This window comes from Ailuropoda melanoleuca, unplaced genomic scaffold, assembly GCF_002007445.2.
Source record: "Ailuropoda melanoleuca isolate Jingjing unplaced genomic scaffold, ASM200744v2 unplaced-scaffold3075, whole genome shotgun sequence".
Classification (NCBI taxonomy): domain Eukaryota; kingdom Metazoa; phylum Chordata; class Mammalia; order Carnivora; family Ursidae; genus Ailuropoda; species Ailuropoda melanoleuca.
In genome coordinates, this window is record NW_023201337.1 from 1 (window position 1) to 9,917 (window position 9,917).

General features: G+C 39.7%; 1 long non-coding RNA gene across 1 annotated transcript; it reads left to right on the forward strand.

Moving 5' to 3' along the window:
- The first annotated feature begins 6 nt into the window (after positions 1-6).
- On the forward strand, positions 7-8,616 carry LOC117798358. Its single transcript, XR_004622878.1, has 2 exons — positions 7-1,356; positions 7,947-8,616. It is a non-coding gene; the product is annotated as an uncharacterized LOC117798358 (long non-coding RNA).
- The last annotated feature ends 1,301 nt before the right edge of the window (positions 8,617-9,917 follow it).

Genomic DNA, 9,917 nt, shown 5'->3' on the forward strand with positions numbered 1-9,917 from the left:
GGTGACTGAAGAAGCAAACTATCTACAACTTTCCCATAACTCCCCAGCATACAGTGGTGAGGCGTGAGATAACTTTCCTATTCTAAAAGGGTTTGGAAAACAAGAGGCAATTCTTTTTTTTATAATTTCTCCCTATGTAATATACTCTATTTCAATAGTTTTAAATACCACCCATATATTTGTGACTTCCAAATTTCCTAACATCTCTGAGCTCCACACTAGAATATCTAATAACTTTCACTTCATTTGATATCTTCATTAAGATATCTCCCAGATATTTCCAACTTAACATGCTAAAATTCTTGTTTTCTTCTTTACCCTTTGCCTCCACAAATCTGTTCTTTTCCCGGTTTCTCCGTCTGGGTGAATGATGCCACTATTCACCTAGTTGCTCAGACCAAAACCCAGGACTCAGCCTTAATTCTTTTATCTCTGTATTCCAATAATCACCAAGTTCTGTATTTTCTTTCTTTAGAATATACTCACTTTTTTTTCAGTCTCACCTGGATTACAACAATCTCCTTATTGGCCACCTCCTTCATTCTTGCTCCTTTCTGATTTCCTTTGGCACAGCAAAGTCGTAATTTAGTTCGTATGTCTGGTTACGGTGTGCTCTTGCCCACAGCCTTCAGTGATTTCCCACTCCATTTTGAGTGAGATCCAGATTCCTTCCCATGATCTAAAAGGTTCATATAACTGGCCGTTGCCTGTCCCTCTGGCCTTATTCCCTGCCATCTTTCCTCTTTATCCACCATACTTCATCTTCTCTGGGCTTTTTCAGTTCCTCACACATACCAAGCTCTCAGAAAGGATCTGTACACATGCTGTTTTCTCTGCCTGGAATATTCTCTCCCAACTTCCCACCCCCACAGAACCGACTCTTTCTTATCCAAGACATGGATTCTTGACCATTCTGAGTAAGTACCCCCTCTATTATTCTCTATCACTGTATCCTGTTTTTCTTTTATAAAACTTATCCCAATTTTAAGTTGTATCCTGTTTGTTTACTTATTTATCATGTGTCTCCCTTGATTTCAAGCCCTACTGGGTCAGAGGGCATGTCTGTGTATACCCAGTGCCCAGGCAGCATGTGCCGCACATAATATGCCCTTGATAAATATGTTGAGTGGTGTTTCAAGACATAATTTTGTTTTGAGACAGATATGTTAATAATTAATTAGTAATGTTAAATGTATTATTTCCTAATTCTTACTGAAATAGCCCTTTTTTCTTTCAGTAATTGCCCTTCCTTTTTGGCTGCTGCTTTAGCCAGAGCCACATCAGATGAAGTCCTCCAGAGTGATCTTTCTGCACATTACATCGCAAAGGAAACAGACTGCACAGAAGGGACTGTGGGTGAGTACCTTTTCTACATTATTTGAAATCTAATTATGTTTACCCACTTGTTGATTATATAGCAGTTAGCAAGAGAAAAAAATGCCAATATATATTTCAAACTAGTCAATAAAAGGAGGGGAAAATACAGGTATATTTTGAAAATGTGATGATAATTAGAGCAAGAGATTAATATAACAATATTATCAGAATATTAACAGAATAATGCCTAGATAAGTGGAAAGAGTAAAGTGAGAAGTGTGAAGACACAACAGAAAATATGAGAGAGTGAGGGGAGAGAGTTTGAGCAAGACCTATTTAAAATATTTAGCTTTCCTTTAAGAATCCAAGTAAAAAAATCACATAAAAATTCAAGAAATTAGTCGTGATAAAACTTCTAATTAATTATATTAAATTTTATTTCTACCAATAAAGAGTTCTACATGACAACTGTGTAACATGTGATTTAATTGCACGGATCACTGTACATCTTTTTTCCAGGCAAATTAAGAGGCTTTATTTATTTATTTATAAAGATTTTATTTATTTATTTGAGAGAGAGCACAAGCAGGGGGAGCAGCCGGCAGAGGGAGAGGGAGAAGCAGGCTCCCCAAGGAGCAGGGAGCCCGATGCAGGGCTCGATCCCAGGACCCCGGGATCATGACCTGAGCCCAAGACAGACACTTAACCAACTGAGCCACCCAGGCGCCCCTAAGAGGCTTTGTTTATTAATGAAGGCATATTTATTAACATATTAGCCTTATACATATTTGACAGGGTTTAAAGAAATAGCAATGTTTGTAAAAATTAGGAATTAGTACTCAAAATTGTTAAGGAATCTTAATATTTCACTTTATTTGTTCTATTTTAAGCATTTGCCTGTAAACATGGTGCATAAGGAACAAAGCATATATTAATGAATCAGAATAGCTAGATCCCAGAGAACTTGAGGCAGATCTGTTCTTCCTTTATCTTTCTAGATTATTTTTGACAGAAAATGGGCAAGAAAGGAATTCCTCCTCTTGTTTTTACTGTGAGTAATTGATTCACTTGGAACCCAATTGTTCCAGAGTCAACTTGGATGGAATTCCTGCTGCACAGCATTGGTCTTTCCTCTGGTACTGATGCATGAAGTGGAAGCCCTGTAATGAAAAGATGAGGGAGATGGAATTCTGCTTCACTGCAGCCTGGGCGGTGGCTGACTCAGCTCCAGCTCAGTACAGTGACATTAACGACTAATGAGTAATTTACAGCTGCGAGGGGGCGGATTGCTACTTGGGACAATTTTCTCTTTTTCACACCCTTTTTTATTTTATTTTTCCATTTCAGGCAGCAATTATTTATATACTGATGTTCTGCACTCCTTGCAGAAGGAGAATACTTAACGTAGCAAGACTGAAGTGTAGCCCTGCATGCCTGCTTTGGAACCGAACCCCCGTAAGATAGCAAAGTGAAATGAAGGGTTTTTTGGGTTTTTTTTTCTTTTGTTGGTATCATTGGTCATTCTGATTTTGTTTTTTCAAGAGATTACGCANTTTTCAAAAGATTACGCAGTAGTGTCTCCATGCCATGGCTGTGATTCAGAATGATCTATTTGAATTCTAACTATTTGCAAGTCCTTAATCTCTTGAACCCAAATCAGTGTGAACTGCACTGAGGAGAGTCTCTACAGGGCATAATGTGTTTATCCATACATCAGAGTGGGAAATAAGCATACTGAGTAAGGCCTGCTGTCAGTGGCTTAAAGGCACTCAAGTCCCCACTGAAATGCCTTTGTTTCTCAGTTGTTTCCAAAAACAGACTTAAAAAAAAAAAATCCTTGGGGCGCCTGGGTGGCACAGCGGTTAAGCGTCTGCCTTCGGCTCAGGGCGTGNATGTCATCCCTACCAGAGTGTTTGCTAAACAACCTTGTGTGTCTCGGTACAACTTTAGTTTGGCGGATATAACTCCTATTCAGACAACCTAAAATCAATTTGAAATACCCCAATGTAAAAATTAAAAACAAGAAGGGGAAAATTATCACTAACACAGAGGAAATTAAAAGAATTATGAAAACTTTGTGTAAATAAATCTGAAAACCTGGGTATTTTCTAGAAAAATACAAATTAACATACTTTACGTAAGAAGAAAGAGATTAAGAAGATTGTCAAGGAGCTATCTTCTAAAAAGGACAAAGAATAGGTGATTCTACAGGTGAACATTTTCAAATGAGCAAAGAGACAATTCCAATGCTTTTTAAAATGAATTACCCAATTGCATAAGTAAGGAAAATTTGCAATGAATAACACTGATATGAAAACTTGCCTGAAATAAAACTAAAAAGGGAAATGAAAGATCAGTCTTAGTAATCAATGTAAAAAATCTGAAAATATTTGTATATTGAGGACAACAGTTCATTCATTCATTCATTTATTGAAGTCCTTCCATAAGCTTAGCACTGTGCTGAGGAGACCATAAACAAAACAAAAGTAATATGAGTCTGTTAGCATAATTTATATATTAATAGGTCAAAGAAAAATACCAGAATAATCCCAAAAGATGCCCAAAGAAGCATTTGATAAAATTCAATTATCCATTGCTAATTTTAAAAATATACTTAATAAAGTAGAGCTAGATGAGTACATCTTGGACTTTGTAAGACAAAATTTGGCTCAGACCAAAATCTAGCATTTATGCATAATGTATACTTAAGAATTTTTTGGTTGCAAGTGACCAGTAACACAACTCAAACTGGCTTTAGCAAAAAAGTATTGGCTACCCTTCAATATATGGGCTACACAGCTAGATTCAGAGCCTCACGTGATTCATCCCAACCTGGCATTTCTCCAAATCTCAGCTGTTTTCTTTCTTTGCTTTCTTCCTTTCTTTCTTTTTAAGCAGGCTCCACATCAAACACGGGGCTCAAACCCACGACCCTGAGATCTAGAGTCATGTGCTCTACCGACTGAGCCAGCCAGGTGCCCCTCTTTAATTTTGATTTTATTTTCAGGCTCCATGTAGTGGCAAGATGACTGCTAGAAGCGCCAGGTCTTCATCTGTCCAGGCTCAAATCAAGCAGGAAAGTAAGAGTAACTTCACTCAGTTGCTCTTCCATAAATCACAGGATTCATTCTAACCAGCCCAGCTTGGATTATTTCCTATTCCTGAACCAATCAGTATAGCCAGAGGAATGTGATTGTCTAATTAGGTAGACCTGAGCCGCGTGTTTTACCCCTAGATGCACATGGACTGAGAGTAGAGAAGGAAATGTCTCTGGTAGAAAGAGGAAGGTGTGCTAGGCGTCAAGTAACACATTAAAGCAAAGTTCTGACTCAAAATAGGAAATAAGTAAAATAACTAGGAATAAGTTCATTAAGAAATATGAAGATCTTGGGGCACCTGGCTGGCTCAGTTATAAGAGCATGTGACTCTATCTCCGGGTTGTGAGTTTGAGCCCCACATTGGGAATAGAGATTACTTAAAAAAAAAAAAAAAAGATCCTAGATCTTATGTTAAAACTCTGCCGAGCAACAGAAAAAGGATTTAAATTAATGAAACAACATAACTTGTTCCTGGATAAGACTCAATATGAAAAAGACATTAATTCTTTTTGCAAATTACTTTACAAATTCAAGGTGATCCCAAACACAATGGCAACAGATTTCCCTCCTCAAATTTGGCAAAATAATTAGAAAACTCCTCTGGAAGAATAAACATGTCAAACTACCACGTGACATCTTTTAAAATTAATATTAGATAGGAAAACTAATCTTCCTGATATGAAAACATGTTATAAAGTTATAGTAACTATAAAATAATGGCACCACTGTAGAAATAGATGGAGCGATCAGTGAAGTACAATAGATGATAAAAAAGCATACATTTTTAGTAGTTAATTTATGTAAGTTTGCATATTCATTTATTCAATAAACATCTAATGAGCCCCTGCTATCTGCTAGGTACTGTACTATGACTAATCAAGACCAATTAAGGCACAATCTGTATCTACAGTCTAATTTGGGAAACGTAGAGCATGGGTGTCAGACTCAGATAGACCTGTGATTGAAAATGGTTTTACCTGTTTGTGAAGCGTTCCAGAGACAGAGGATGTAACACTTGCTAGATGTTATCTACCGTTACAAAATGTGGCAAGAGCTATAGTAGATGGTGTAATGGGAACTTAAGGGAAGAAGCAACTAGGAGGGGATAGGAACAGATCTACTAGTTTACTAAATATTAGAGGAAGCTGTCATTGCCTCCCCTAACCAATTTAATCTGTCTAACCAGCGCTGCCCAGTAGACAGCACAATGATGGAAATGTTCTCTACCTGCGTTGCCCAGTGTGGTAGCCATTGGCCATATGTAGTTACTGAACATTTGAAATACAACCAATGTGACCCAAAAACTGAATTTTAGATTTTACTTAATTTTAATTAAAGTTAAATGGCCATATGTAGCTAGTAAGAAACATGACCGGACAGTGCAGGTCTATATAGTAAGAGTAATATACAAGCCAAAGAATGATATAATGTTTCTATTATTTGGGAATCTGGGAACTATCCTGATAGTTAATATCAGTTATTTGTTTCGCCCCCACTCCATTCTCCCTCAGTGTTTCCAAATTTACTTACTGTTTTGCAGTCCTCTGTTGTGATTGAGTCAAACTCACACCTATGCTGCTGCAAAGACCAGGTGGGGTGGAGTGATACAAACAGGTAATCGGGGGCTGAAAGAGAGAGTCTCTGGCAACTGACGCTTTAAAAAAATAAAGACTGGAGTTTGTCGAAACAATAAAAATACTGGCTTGTATTTTTCCCTCTTATACACACCTCCTCAGGTTGTATTTGCTCTCTGAACTTCCTTCCTCTTTCAAATATACCCTTGATTTCCAGTTATATAAAAACGTCAAGGTGGAGGGGCGCCTGGGTGGCACAGTGGTTGGGCGTCTGCCTTCGGCTCAGGGCGTGATCCCAGCGTTATGGGCTCGAGCCCCACATCAGGCTCCTCTGCTATGAGCCTGCTTCTTCCTCTCCCACTCCCCCTGCTTGTGTTCCCTCTCTCTCTGGCTGTCTCTATCTCTGTCAAATAAATAAATAAAATCTTTAAAAAAAAAAAAGTCAAGGTGGAGAGCCAAAAAACATGCTGTACCACCTTGTGTACTATCTTAATGAGGAAAACAGACAATGAAAACCTTGAGATAAGCTTTCTGAATACAGTCATTGTTGGAAGAATTTTGAATAAGAAAACAGGTAAATGTTGCAGATTAAAGCAACAGCAGGGAAAGGAATAGAAAAGTTCCTAGGCCCTTCTAGAACACAAACTCTCTTTCCTTTGGGATTTACATTCTAGATCAGAGGAGTCAAGGGCAGCCATTGCCTATCTGGTACACGTTTTCTCAGGCTGTCAAGCTATACCCAATTTAGTAAAACAAAAAAAAAATTTTTTTTTTGAAGAATTCTAAATTTTTTACCTGAGATGTAGGAAATCTAAAATACTGGCTTAGGAAAACTTAATCTCCCATTGGTTATTTAATAGCTGCAACTTGAGTAGAGGACAGCTGGAGCAGGGGTGATGTGAGATACAATCTCTTGAACACTATTCACTGTTGCCTAAGAGGTTTACACATCTGTCCATCCATCAAGGGATGTAAGTCAGCCTCCGAAGTCAGCTCATCTACTCCACTTGATAGATCAAGTAGTAGACTAACAGTCTAGGGTGAAGAACCCTCTAGTTGCCATCTCCTTCGTTCTACCCAGAGTAACACCCATGGAGTTTAAGTACTTTCTTCCTTAGAGATTTTTAAAAACTTAAAAAAATTTTTTAACCTCATTTGCTATCCTTTTAGCTAAACTATTTAAACTATTGCCAAAAAACTTTAATTAAAAAATTCATCAAATAAGAAAAATGTATAATTTAGTTCCAAATTCTGATCAGTTACAGGAGAGAAAAGTTAGGGAAATGGAGGGAGGTAAAGGAAGAGGTCAGGAAAAAAAAAAAGACAAAGACAAATGATATTCAAAATGAACTCTCATTCCCATAGTTGGTAAATAAATGATGTTTTCATAGGGCTTCCATATTCCAGTTGGCTGGATAGCTACTGTTCATATTTCAGTCATTTTTTTTTTTTAAAGATTTTATTTATTTGACAGCACCAGCAGGCAGAGGGAGAGGGAGAAGCAGACTCCTCGGCTGAAGCCGAAGGCAGACACTTAACTGACTTAACTGACTGAGCCACCCAGGCCCCCTTTAGTCATTCTTCTAAGCAGGGGGAGCTTGGCTCTCCAGATGATAACCAAGGCAGCCAACCAAAAGGGAACCAGTGTTCTGAACTAGACAGCAGTGGTCGGAGAACTTTGAGGGTTGGAAGAAATCCAGTCTAGGAATAGATCCAATCCTGGCCAGAGAGGTTTTCTCCTCATGGCATAAGAATATCATAGTGGCAGCTTCTGGCTGATTTTCTACTAGATTGGTTGTCATTTTCTCTAGTCAGAAGCAACACTTCATTTCAGGAGGAATTTCTTCTCTTAAGGAGGAACTTGATGAAGGTGACCTACTTCTGTCTTTACCAAGCAGGCAAGTGAAAAACAGCTTTACAAGGCTCTTCACTGGGGGTGTCTGTGTTTCTTTCACAGAGATTGAAACAATGAAATTGGCCCGTTCTGTCTTCAGCAAACTACACGAGATTTGCTGCAGCTGGGTGAAAGACTTCCCTCTCCGCAGGAGACCCCAGCTTTATTATGAGACATCAATCCATGCCATCAAAAACATGCGCAGGAAAATGGAAGACAAACATGTCTGCATTCCTGACTTTAATATGCTCTTCAACCTAGAGGTAAAGGGCCTTTCTCAAGAGTCAATGAGATTTAAAAAAACAAAACGAACACCTTCAAGGTCTTATTTTTCTTAAAGAGAACTTCTAATATACCTCTAATAGTATGTCTGGTGGTCTGGAATAGGACTGAAGGCAGAGTGGCATGAATTTGCTTGCACTACACAACAGGAAAGAACCTATTTTACGCCATTTTGGTTTGTTTATTTATTTTTAAGTAAGCTCTACGCCCAGCTTGGGGCTTGAACTCACACCCCGAGATCAGGAGTCACATGCTCTACCGACTGAGCCAGCCAGGCGCCCCGATTTGAGCAGGTAATGCATTCACATGGTTCAGATGGAAAACAAAAATCTCTCTTATCCTTTGTCTCAGACGCTCAGTTCCCTTCCATGAAGGCAAGGGAAGTTACCAATTTTTTGCATAAACTTCCGGAGCTATTCAATAAAAATTATGTTTTTTGAAAATAAAAAAATTAATGCATCTTTCTAGAACAGACTACACACCTGAGATCTTCCAACCAGTTAGATATTATGGGTCAAGAGATCAACACATGATTGTCCCACAGATCTCTCAAAATCAACACTCATCAAACTGAATATATTATGTTTTGCTCCTGGACTATCTTATGTAAGGGCACAGTCTAACCTAGAAACCTTAAGGAATCATCCCCACATATCCACCAAATCCATCCCATTCAGTTAGATTCCCAAGTCCTATAAATTCTACTATTTAACATCTTTCAACAAATTTCATCTCCAGCCCTACTATTGCCTTATCTTAGGCCCTCATAATTGTCCCTCCTGAAACATTTCAGTAGTTTTCTAACTGATCGTGTCTTTTAATTCATCTTCCACTATGTAACCAAATCTGACCACGTTTAGCACACTTAGTGACAAGCTCTCTCTGCCTTATTCCCACTGCTCCCATTGCAACTCCTGCCATGCTGTGGCTTCAATAAGACAACCAGCATAAACTTAGCAGCCATCAAGTTCGATGGTTTCCAAATGTTCAAGACAAATCTCATGAGTGAACCATCTGTGGTCTTGGGGGTACAGACAAAAGGGCGAAGTGGGTCCACACAGAAGAACCCCTTATTAAACAGAATAAACGAATTAAAAATTTCTAAAACACTTTCATAGTATATAAAGAACTTCTGTAAATCAATAAGAAAAAGGTAAGACCACATGGGGGGGAGGACAAAAGACTGGAATAGACACTAAACAGAAGAGGNATGGGGGGGAGGACAAAAGACTGGAATAGACACTAAACAGAAGAGGCTATCCAGATGGCCAGTGCACATTTTAAAAAGTACTCAACCTCTTTTATCAGAGAAATGCAAATCAATGATGTGTCCCAGTATGGATCTCTTGAGTTTATTTATCTTACATAGAGTTTGTTGAACTGAGCTTCCTGGATGTGTTAGATTAAATATTTTAAAAATACTGGTTCAGGAAGGTCGCGTTCGTCGCCGCTCGGCGCCCGGGGTCTCGGCGCGCGGGCCGGGGCGCACGGGGAGACCGGCAGGCGCCCGCGCTCCCAGAGACGCTGGGGTCCGGCTGCGCGCGGGGAGAGGGGAGGGTGGGAGGTCGCCCGCACGCCAGCACCCCTCGGGCCGCCTGCTCCTGGGCACCGGGCGGGAAGCGGCGGCCCGGAGGTACCAGCAACAGGCGGCGAGGGAGCTGGAGCCGGAGAACCAATCGCTCTTCTCGGTCGCCGGCTGCGCTGCGGGTCCGCCCCGCCGCCCCTCCCCTAGCATCGGCCCCGCCCCCTCCA